Source organism: Rhynchophorus ferrugineus, unplaced genomic scaffold (genome assembly GCF_030347505.1).
Source record: "Rhynchophorus ferrugineus isolate W39M unplaced genomic scaffold, kcgeb_rfMv2 rfM3, whole genome shotgun sequence".
Lineage (NCBI taxonomy): Eukaryota > Metazoa > Arthropoda > Insecta > Coleoptera > Curculionidae > Rhynchophorus > Rhynchophorus ferrugineus.
This window is the reverse complement of record NW_027472582.1, coordinates 69,278,377-69,291,219: the sequence shown is the minus strand read 5'-3', so window position 1 is coordinate 69,291,219 and position 12,843 is coordinate 69,278,377. Positions and strand designations below refer to the sequence as shown.

Here is a 12,843-nt window from a genome sequence, read left to right as displayed (position 1 = left end):
TATAAGAATTCTACTGTTCTTGATTTTTGACATCCATTCTTGGAACCTTTTATTGCTTCTTAATTCCCATTAAACCTTCAATCTCTTGACTAACTTGACTTACTCTGTAATTATGTTCTGACTGTTCTTTTGCTAATTCTGTACCATTGACATTTTACTCTTCCTGGCCTTGGTTCTGTAACCCTTCCATTCATTTTCTGTCTCAAATTCTAATGTTCAGTTCTTTGATTCTTTCTAATTATTTTGTCGATTCTTTCGTCGAACGATTTTGTAATTATTTACACAACATAATACGACAATGATAAAATTGCCATAACAAAAAAAATTTTATTTATTTTAATACCTTGAGCTAAAATAAAAGACATTTAATACAATATATAATTAAAGGTTAATAGTATATTTAGGCGTCAAAAATAATTAATGTCACCATATATGACTAAACAATAGAAAAGATATAGATGGGAATAAAATAGAATATGTTTGTTATACTAACGAAATAAAATAATTAACAATTCCCCATAAACTGAATCGAAATAATTGTTTATTTTCGGAGTAATATTAGAATGTTGACATAAATAGAAACTCTTTTGTAGAACGATGATATAATAAAATATTGTTGTTTATTTTTAATAAAGCGTTATGATAAATATAATTGGGGCTGCGATTGATAATTAATTATAATGAACAAAAACAGCAAAATCACTTTAAAGAATGTAATTCAAACATATGAAAATGAGGACAGATTGTTTTTAAAAGAAGAAGGAACTACTCTTAATATTTGCTTTTTATTTTGCAATTTCGGAACTAGTATAGTACAATTTCTAAATGTTTATCAAAATTGAAATGAATTTGGTAAACACATATTTCCATTTCCTTTGTTGACAAGCAGACATAGTAGATTAAATATGAACAGATTCCACAAAACTGTTCTTTATCCTTTAAACTATAAAATATATCATGAATCTTTTTTTAAATAGATTATAGAGTCTCCTTTATACATACTAAGGTTTATCTGGACTAGACCTACTCTTTGACATGGGCTCCGAACGACGGTTCTCGGCTTAAGCCTACCGACTGGCGAGTGACCAACTTTAGAAATAATCCCAGAAGATATCCGGTCTTACCCAGCCTGGTTACTGGCATGACTACTGAGAACATTTTCCTTGTTGGATTTTGCACTATTTTGCATGCCTAAAGACAATCCCTAACATAATAATAATAATATCGCTGTCGCCTTTACCGCTGCGCGACCAAGCCAGCGTATTATGAATCTATTTTGGATCTAGTCTTCTCAAAAGCTCACTTTCACTTTCTAGACACCAACCAATATCAGAATCTTTAGATTTTACGTGAATGTTTTTTCTTCAGTAACTGAACATCATGTATCAACTTCCAGCAAAAAGTTTTATGTATTGACAGGGTCCCCAAATAATGATCCTTTTCAATCTGGTAACCGTAATTTCATCAAAAATTATTATAACCACAACACAAAAAGGAGAACCATTTCAGAAAGGCCTATCAATTCAATAATTAAGAACGGTATTGTCTGTTCCGACCGATTATGCCACATGCCTAGGGAAAAGACAAGCATTTTAAAGTGATTATTGAGACAATCTATATATTTCGTAATAAAAATTATATTTTTGAATGAAAATTAAGGCACCTGGAGGCGTGAAATTTGGTACGGTTAAAGCTTATATCGAGGAAGAATTTTTAGGCCAAATTTTTGAGGTAATATGCGTTACAAATAAATATGTTTCAATGAAATTTCAATGAAAACATAAGAAATTGTAAATTATTTAACAGCAGACTTGCAAATATTTTAAAGCATTCATAAATATTAAGGTGTTTAATAATTAATACAATAAAATATGCTATTATATGACATTTTATCATTTGAACCTTGTACCTTGTGATTCTAAGGTTTGGAAAATCTATAGTTAATTTAATGATGTTAAATACGTTTATAAAATTATTATTATTAAATACATTTTTGATCTTATATTGAAAACACTGTGAAATCAAGTTTTAGTATAGAAAGTTAGAGAAATACGATTAATTTAATACATTGTGATCGAACTTCGACGGCACAGCGATCACTAATATTAATATATGTCACTGGAACAGGATATAACATAGGAGTTTAGTTTTTGATTAAAGTTTTTAGATATTTTTTCTGTTTAATGTTAAATTAAAGAATGCTTTTTTTTGTAAAAATACACATTTGTTTCTATTGAAAAGCACCATACATAATTTTACTGATATTCTATGCTTTTTTGAACAAAGAGTGATATCTCCGTAATATTTACCATTTTAAACCCAAGGTAAGAAATTAATATTTTCATCGTGCCAGTTTGATGGGACGAATTCAATATTTCCTATAACGCTTGCGGTTTTATTTTACCTCTCCTGTTCCGAACCTACCTTTACATAACCCTTCGTGCATTAACGAAAACAAAAGAATATCAAATTCCTTAATACAACATTGCTCTATATATTTGCCTCATGTATCGATTGCTGCCAACATATATTTATTTTTATTCAAATACGCGTTTCTAGCTTTCAAGAAGTTATGCTTCTATCGTATTTGAATACATTTCCGTGAGTAAGAAAACTACACAAGTTAAAATATAGTTACTATGAGAGATCAAATTTTGAAAATGTAAAAGATTTGGTATTGTATACGCTAATACAACTAAAATGATTTAAAACTTATATACAATATAATTTTAGTTAACAATATTTGAATATTTTTAATTCTAAACACTTTAATAAATAAATACCATAGTCTACTCAATAAAACAGTGAACCCACGTCATCGAAATTTGTTAAAATATTCAAAATGCCGCAATGTTGCCACATCAACTTTGACTTTTAATTCTTTTGGATTTGACATATAAAATTCTAATCTAAATAAAATAATGAAACAAACCACGATAGCTTGTAGATTTGTTTGTGTTTATTATTATATTTACATTGAACTGTTTTTCACACCACCTATGAGGTATAGCCTAGGTACGTTTCGGGTACGTACGCCTAGGTACGTACGTAATGTGTTTTATATTCATTTAGATCATATTTTACGTTTAGTTCTTGTTTCCCTCGTTGCTATGTTCCCTTGCCAACTCATTTTGATATCACTATATATCATTTTAGATTATTCTGTTACCATGCACATTTTTCTTGATAAAATTAGATTTAATCACTGTCATATCTGCAAAAGGGTTAGTACTGATTCTCCCTTCGTACATTCTAATCAAAGGCTCATGTATACCCCGAACAATTACACACGTATCTATGCATACAAATCTTTCATATTCTACAAACTGTTATCCTGTATTAATTAACAGGTCAATTGAAAAGTTCCTGGCCTACCATAGTAAAATACATTTTTTTAGCAAAATTCGTTATTTTTATTCAACATAATTTCTTTCAGTTACACTGATGTTACTTATGAGTGTACACTGATTATAGCGACCCTCCAACTTTTCGATACCATTTTTATTGTACGATTTGTCCTTTGTTTCAAAATAGGCCTCATCATCTCTTCATTCGATGAAAATTTCTTCCCAGCGGGCATTCTTTTGAGATCTGAGAACAGAAAATAGTTGCTGGTAGCCAGATCTGGAGAATACGGCGGATGAGGAAGCAATTCGAAGCCCAATTCATGGATTTTTGCCATCGATTTCACTGACTTGTGACACGGTGCATTGTCTTGGTGAAGCAGAACTTTCTTTTTCTTCTAATGATGCCGTTTTTCGGCGATTTCGTCCTTTAAACGATCTAATAACGCTATGTAATAGTCGCTGTTGATGATCCTTCCTATTTCAAGGTAGTCAATGAAAATTATTCTATGCGCATCCCACAATACAGACGCTATAAACTTGCCAGCCGACTGCTGCGTTTTTCCACGCTTTAGAGCGGGTTCCTCGTGTGCAGTCAACTCGGATGACTGTCGATTGGACTTCGGAGTGAAATGATGGAGCCATGTTTCATCCACTGTCACATATCGACTCAAAAACTCCGGTTTATTATGCTTGATCATCTTCAAACACTGCTCCGAATCATCAACTCGTCGTTGTTTTTGGTCAAAAATGAGCTCGCGCGGCACCCACTTTGTACAGAGCTTTCTCATACCCAAATATTCATGAATGATATGATGTACACGTTAAGTTGATATTTTTAGAGTTTCTGCTATTTCTTTCAATTTCAATTTACGCTCATTCAAAATCATTTTGTGGATTTTGTTAATGTTTTCGTCGGTAACCAACTCTTTTGGGCATCCACTGCGTTAACCGTCTTCGGTGCTCATTTCATCACGTTTAAACTTAGCATACCAATCCTTGATGATTAATTTTCCTAGGGCACTGTCCGGAAACTTGGCATCAAGCCATGTTTTTGCTTCAACTGTATTTTTTCACTTCAAAAAGCAATATTTTATCAACACGCGAAATTCATTTTTATCCGTTTACTTTTCACAATAACAAAAGTTGTTTCACCCAAAATGCTATAATTCACAAACTAATGAACTTTTGAGGGTTAGGGCTAACTAAAAAACATTCCTATTTAATTCTAGTAGCGCCCTAGCCCTAGTATGTATTTTAGTATACTGACCTTATGGATTATTAAAAATATATTATGACTAACAAAATCTAATAAAATATTATTCCAGCTTTTACCTTTGGTCGATAACTTTTATTGTCTTTACACTCTTTTTATAAGAGTCTTACCAAAAGTCGCCCAATGTACTATTTTGAAATATCGTTGTCTCATCTAGATACACAAATTGAAATTATAAATTTTCTTTTGTCTATGTCTGGCAGTTTTATTAGACCTCTTCGTGGATTATCTATCTATGTCTCCTAATAGTGTATGAAGGGATCATTTATATCCCTGTAAGAGCTGCATATCCCTAAGTTTTCTATTGATAATTCCTTGACTTTTTTTAAAACAGTTTTCTTTGTAATAATTGTATTAAATCATCTTTATATCGAAAAAAATACTCCCTGCTTTTTCATAATATGTCAAACGAACATTAGCCCGTTTATGACCTATAATGTTTTGTTAATATGACATAAATTTTGTAGATATTTAACAACCAGCCGAATTTCATAGGTTTATTCGGTTATATATCATCAAATAGCATTGTGTCTCTTTTTAACTAGAATAAAATGAGAAGGAATAATATAGTCGGGTAGTAGATTTTAAAACGAATTTACTATCTGCAAGAGGCAATACATTTGATATGGTAATTACTCGAGCTCAATGTTATTTGTTGATTGCCTAATACACTCAAGACGTTAACATGTAATTATAAAGAAAGTAACTTTGAGGGAGATGCTTATTGTACTCTTAGACCCCAAATTTTACGAATATAGAATATAGAATTTTTTGATTCCTATTTTTACAATATCGGGATTTCTTACTTTAAAGGAGGTTAAGCATTACATGTTACTAACTTCTTTAATTTGAATAAATCTCCAGATCAATTGGAAACAAAAATATAATAATAATATAAGTGTATAAAGATCCATAAATGAAAGTTCGAATTGAAATCATAAAAATAATATAAATTGAAATTGATACGTTTGAATTAAGACATGAACACAAAATATGTTTATAGAATTATAAGATATAGTTTTAGTATAGCGATTAAAATAACTAATAAGTTAAAAGTAGCGACATCTCGATGTTGGACGTCGCGAAACATTTCTCCAAAATTTCCTATAAAGTTAATTCTCTCTCTGTGAATATAAAAAAAAACGTCATTCTGTCAATGTTTTATATATATATATATATATATATATATATATATATATATATATATATATATATATATAGGTTTTTTCCCTTCTGTCTACAAGTAGATTCTGTAAATAACTCATAGGTTAAAAAATAACAGCAGGATGAAGAAGAATAAAAAAAATATATTAACTATTATTATTTTTTGTCAGAAATATGGACAGAAGTATGGAAATTATTTCGTTATTTCCTTTCATTTCTTATCTTTAACTTCACGTCTCGCCTGCCTTCACGTGTACTTATATATCGAGTCTCAGATAACATCTTCACAATACCCTTATTTGTAAATATAAAAAATTGACATCTTATATATTGAGATGTACGTGCTTCTCGAAATAAAAGAAAAAAAACAGGGTTTATATATTTTCTTTCAAGAGTAATGAAATAATTTATATATTGATTATATCTGATTACAAATCAATTCGTTTTCATACTTAAGTGTCTATCAAAGTTCTAATTAAACTTAATTTATTGTTAGTACAATAGTTTCGATAAATTAAGAACTTAATCAGTCATCATTGTATTAATATAACTTGTATTTGTATCGAAATAGGTATTGCGCTAATTTCTATTAATATGCGATTATACTGTCTGATTCTCTGTTATAATTACATTACATTAATCAATGAATTTGTTCCTGTAGCAGCGCCATCGAATTTGTAACGAAGTTTATTTGACGGATTGTGAATTCACGTTCATATTAATTGATTGTGGATGCATATATATTTCTATATGATTTCATTTTATATCAAGCGTATAAGTAAGTCTACGCCGTTCGCAAAAACAAGATGCAATCAGTCAATTTTGTAATTTTTTATGTTAAGTATTATTTTATGATATTGTCAACAACATAATGACACTGGCCATCCACATCTACCGTATTTATGAAACATTGGTCCTTCTGATAATTACTTATGTCGATGAATGATGCATAACAGTACTCATATGCGCACATAAAAATTACATTCTTCCCAGTGATTAACGATTGACAATGTTCTAAATGAAACAAAAAATTTCGTATATTCACAACAAATCTACACAAAAAAATTAATAGTCGAAATATGATACATGACAGATTGATGTTTTTTTTTAATTGGCTTAAATCAAAATAGCGTCGAATATATGCAACTAAATTCAGCCAAGAACAAAAAATAAGGAACAGATTCAAAGGCAATTTTCAATTCTATATGTAAGAAAAGTGAAGAATAGGGCATACCCCAATGATAATATATATTACGTAAGAACCTAAAGGAAATAATAAACGTTTTGTTTGTTTTAATTTAAACTTTCTAAGGAAATAATTTTTAGGGACATTTATATTTACCTAAAAAACACTTAGTAAATTTAATTCTTTGGTATTAACACGTCAATTAAAAAGTCCCGGGCCTGGCACATAGATGGAGCTACTAGAATTAAATTGGAATGTTTTTTAGATAGCCCTAAGCCTCAAAAGATGCTTGATTAAATTTGACAGCTGTTGGATCATTAGTTTGTGAATTATAGCATTTTGAGTGAAGCAACATCTGTTATTGTGAAAAAAATTGATAAAATGGAATTTCGCGTGTTGATAAAATATTGCTTTTTGAAGGGAAAAAATACAGTTGAAGCAAAAACTTGACTTGATGCCGAATTAACGGAGACTGCTCCAGGAAAATCAACCATTGGTATGCTAAGTTTAGACGTCGTGAAATGAGCACCGACGACGGTGAATGCAGTGGACGCCCAAAGTGGTTGTTACCGACGAAACATTAAAAAAATGAACGTTCACGAATATTTGGGTATGAGAAAGCTCTGTGCAAAGTAGGTGCCACGCGAACTCACTTTTGACCAAAAACAATAACGAGTTAATAATTCGGAGCAGTATTTGAAGATGATCAAGCGCAATAAATCCGAGTTTTTGCGTCGATATGTGACAATGGATGAAACATGGATCCATCATTTCACTCCGAAGCCTAATCGACAGTCCTCCGAGTGGATTACACACGACGAACCCGCTCCAAAGCATGGCCTATGAATTGGCTTCGAATTCTTTCCTCATCCACCGTATTCTGCAGATCTGGCCCCCAGCGACCATTTCCTGTTCTCAGATCTCAAAAGAATGCTCTCTAGGAAGAAATTTTCGTCGAATGAAGAGGTGATCGGCGAAACTGAAGCCTATTTTGAACCAAAGGACAAATCGTACTACATAAGTGGCATCGAAAAGTTGGAGGGTCGCTATAATCAGTGCATCAGCCTTGAAAGTAATTATGTTGAATAAAAAAGACTAACTTTGCCAAAAAATTGTGTTTTACTATGGTAGGCATTCAATTAACCTGATAATCAACATTGATTTTATATTATATTAAGTATTACCTTAACTTTGCTAATCTTTTTGATATTACTTAAAGAAAAAAGAGCCCTTAATTGTACAATACCTTAATTTTGTAATCAAAAGTAATAATTTTATTTATCGAATGTGTCACTAGCAAAGTATAGCAGGTATATTTATTAACATAGCAAAATATCTCTTATTTGAAAATTCTAAGGTTGAAATGTTTTGTAATATAATTTTGTTTCATATTCATCTAACCGAAACGACGTACGATGCAAAAACTCCATATATTAATATTAACAACCCCACTTTATACATAAATAAGTACAGTTCGTAATTCGGCTAACAAACACATCTATAATGCATCTAATATTTGAATACGTAATCGATATTCGAATTTCGAAACCATTCTGCTTCGTTAATTTATTGGTTGTTAACAGCGGATCTAATTACGTATGCTCCAGCCTAGTAAATTTGTATAATTGCAAATTTACTATCTGTTACAATAATTTGGGGACATTTTACGCAAGCAAGATGTCGCATTGGTGCTGGATGTGCGAATAAGGCACCGCCATTTGTTAAAAACAAAAATTGAGCACTCATTGCAAAAATGCTTCTTTTTATCTTTCTGCCACCATAAGATTTTCTTAAAATCTTTATGATTTCACAATCTGCCCTATAGACAAGTATTTCTTATGTCTATATTATATCTACATGCCATGTAGAAAGTCACTTCGTTAAGCGATCTCCTGCATAAAAGATTATCTTAATTAATTAATATTGTTCTAAAGCGTATTCTAAAGTCTATATATGTCCAGTAATCAGATCAGGTGGTGTTAAACGTTTTAGTTTACTCACTTCACTATCACGTCGCATATTTAGCTGATTTACGAGTATGTTGGGATGCACTAACACTCTTTCGTAGTACTTCACACAAACACGTTGAATTACACTCGTTATAGGTTCTAGAGGAATATCGCGTTGTATCACTTTATTTGAAATATAGTACGAAGCATCAACAATGGCACGCAACACTTTACTTTGGAACCGTTGAATCATGAATATATTAGATTTGCTAGCGGTACCCCATATTTGGATTCCATATGACCAAATAGGCAGTCCTGATAATCCCTAGTTGGTATAAAGGAGACCCTAAAATATAAAAAAAGGAATTTTTTCAATTGGCCTCGGGTGTTTCTAAAGCATACAACAGGTCAATTGAAAAGCCCCGGCCTACCTTAGTAAAAAACATTTTTGGCAAAATTAGTTTTTTTTATTCAACATAATTCCCTTCAAGGGTGATACATTGATTATGGCGACCTTCCAACTTTTCGAAGCGATTTTTGTAGTACGATTTGTCCTTTTGTCCTCAGTTTTGGCGATCACCTCTTCATTCGATGAAAATTTATTTCTAGCGAGCATTTTTTGAGATTTGAGAAGAGGAAATAGCCGTTGAGACCAGATCTGGAGAATATGGTGGATGAAAACGAAATTCGAAGCCCAATTCATGAATTTTTGACACATGCATTTTCTTGGTGAAGCAGCACTTTCTTTTTCTTCAAATGCGGCCATTTTTCGGCGATTTTGTACTTCAAACGCTCCAATAACGCTATGTAATCGTCGCTGTTGATAATCCTACTTTTTTCAAGGTAGTCAATGCAAATTATTCCATGCGCATCTCAAAATACAGACGTCATAACCTTGCTAGTCGACTGTTACGTTTTACCACTCTTTGGAGCGGGTTCATCGTGTGTAATCCACTCGGATGACTGTCGATTGGGCTTCGGAGTGAAACGATGGAGCCATATTTCATCCATTGTCACATATCGAGGCAAAAATTCGGGTTTATTGCGCTTGATCATTTTCAAACACTGCTCCGAATCATCAACTCGTCGTTGTTTTTGGTCAAAAGTGAGCTCGCACTTTGCACAGAGCTTTCTCATACCCAAATATTCGTGAATGATATGATTTACACGTTCAGTTGACGTAACACGTCTTCTATTTCATTCAGTTTCAATTTACGATCATTCAAAATCATTTTGTGGATTATTTTTATGTTTTCGTCGGTAAGAACCTCTTTTGGGCGTCTACTGGGTTCACCGTCTCCGGCGCTCATTTCACCACGTATAAACTTAGCATACCAATCATTGATGGTTGATTTTCCTGGCGCAATGTCCGAAAACTCGGTATCAAGTCAAGTTTTTGCTTCAACTGTTTTTTTTTCTCTGCAAAAGGCAATAATTTATCAACACGCGAAATTCCTTTTCATCCATTTTTTTTTTCATAATAACAAAAATTTCTTCACTCAAAATGCCATAATTCCCAAACTAATGACCCGACAGTTGATAGCTGGCATTTATACAGGCATCTTTTGAGGGTTAAGGCTAAATAATAAATATATAGATTTAATTATAGTAGCGCCATCTATATCTCAGACCGGGGACTTTTCAATTTACCTGTTAAAAAAGTAAACTTGTTCATTTCGCTCTGATGTTTCTGAAGCATATATAAACAGGGTTGCAAGATCACCTATTTAAGATCCTTCCAAGTATAATTTTGCTATGAATAACATAAACATTTTCCCCATTCTCATGACGAATGTTTGACGCGCGTCGGACATTTCTACTCCCAGTCACGTTCAAGTATTAGCGCACATAAAACGCGTATCGCCAATAAATTTTTTTCTCTTTTTAATTTCTGACACGCCAAAATTAAAAAACGAACTTAATTTGGTAGAAAACCGTTAGGCCTAAAGACACCGCCAGAGCCTTAACCAAGTTTGTTCTCAAACTTTCATCAATCATATTGAAATTACCCATTAAGGTGTATCGTTATCTCGCAGCTCGAAGGAATACACGATTGACAATATTTTTAGTACGAAATTACGGTCTTTCGTTATTTATTGCTAATTTAGATAAAAAAATAATAAAGTCAATCAATTTTGTAGGCAATTTAAGTATAGTTTTATGAATATTATAATATATACAGTGTCATTAAAGTTCGTTAACTGTTTAAAAGCTGATTTTATTGTGAACATTATAATATATTATCAATTCTGTCCCCTATTTTGGTTAATATTTTTCACGAGAAGCTTCAGCAATGGTTTTTTCTTATACTATACCTTGACCGAGAATATTCGCATCATTTTCTGACACGCGATGAATTCCCTTCCTGTAAAAGACAGCCTCGTCATCATATACATAACAAGTTATATTATTAACAATCGTCATCTCTTGTAAGTCCATTGCGATTGTTATCATTGTGCGATTCTTTGGTATCATTAATTTTATTATAAATTTGCTATTTATTCTCATTGATGATTCTTTGTATGAGTGTCATTATGCTGAACGTGCATTTTAATTGTTAAATAATGGGTTAAAGAACTTTTGTCTAAAAATTCTTGTTCGAAGTATGTAAAAAAAAGTAGCGGCTATCGATGAATCATACATGAACAAAAGACATTGCACCCATTTTCACAATAAAGCTCCAAATTGAAGAAATCCTTTAAAACTAATTTATAGGCCTAATATATTATAAAACGTGGGGCAAAACTCCCGCTACAATTTTGATTGCCTATAACTTTGCACAAAGAAAAAATAAGTAAGTTTTTAAATAAAATAAGTTTGTTTTTGGTTTTCATAAAAAGTTTATCTTTACATTCTTTCCTGAAATGATTAAAAAATTAAGTGGACTAAATGGTTACCGTTATGAAACTTTCGGATCTTTCTAAGGCATTTTCATGACTTCCTGCAAAATCTGAAACTGAATTTCTTCAATTTCGCGACGAATATTGTAAATATAGCGAAAAATAATCTGGTGCTGTTAAATCAGGAGATTTGGCTGGCCATCCTAAATCGCTACTTCGCGAAATTAGTCTTCGTAGAAAAACGTCATTCAAACGTACATTTCAATTTGTACGAGCTGTGTGTGTTGTGGCCCCATCTTGCTAAAATCACATATTCTCTTGTCCTTGCTTTTCCATTTCAGGTAAAAGAAAATTTCGAAACATGTCTTGGTACCGTTCAGCAATAGCGAGAACTGCAACACCTTAGTCATTTTCGAAAAATAGGGACCAATGATTTTTCCAGCATGAATACCATATCATATAGTTGTTTATAGTGGGCGCAATGATGTTTCGTGAATTAATTAAGGATTCTGTGTTCCCCAAAACCAACTGTTCTGTTTATTGACGTAGCCACTGAGAACAAAATGGGCTTCATCGCTCATTATCAATTTAGACGAATAATTTTCAACTTCACCAGACAGCCTTAGAATTGCATTAATGTACTCAACTCGTTGATCAGGACCTCCTGGTAGCAATTTTTGGACCTTGCACAGGTACATTTTCAAACCAATTTTCAAAATTCGTCTTAAACTGCGTGCAGAAATGTGTAACTGGGAGCCACGTCTCCGAATTGATGTTTCTGACGTCCGTTGCCTTCCAGAACGAGGACTGTCTGCTGTCGTACCGTACTGTCGAAAATTCGCATGTAAACGATAAATAGTAGTTTTGGTTTTGGAAGATTAGGATATATTGGCGCAATTTCCGCGGGGCAATAATGGAACGATTATTTTCAATAAATAATGTCACTATTTCTACTCGTTCTTGCAGCGTATATTTATCCACAATGAAATTTTGACATCTACACAACACACTGGTTAAAGCGAAACTGACCTAAACGTCACATAACTAAGATGGCGCACAATCAAAATTATAGCGGGACTACAAT

At 32.3% G+C, this 12,843-nt stretch overlaps 1 protein-coding gene across 1 annotated transcript in view; it reads left to right on the top strand.

Annotated features, from left to right (window-relative positions):
- The window catches only part of LOC143193385 (lachesin), a 362,619-nt gene that overhangs the window by 339,781 nt on the left and 9,995 nt on the right, over positions 1–12,843 (top strand). The window lies entirely within an intron of this gene.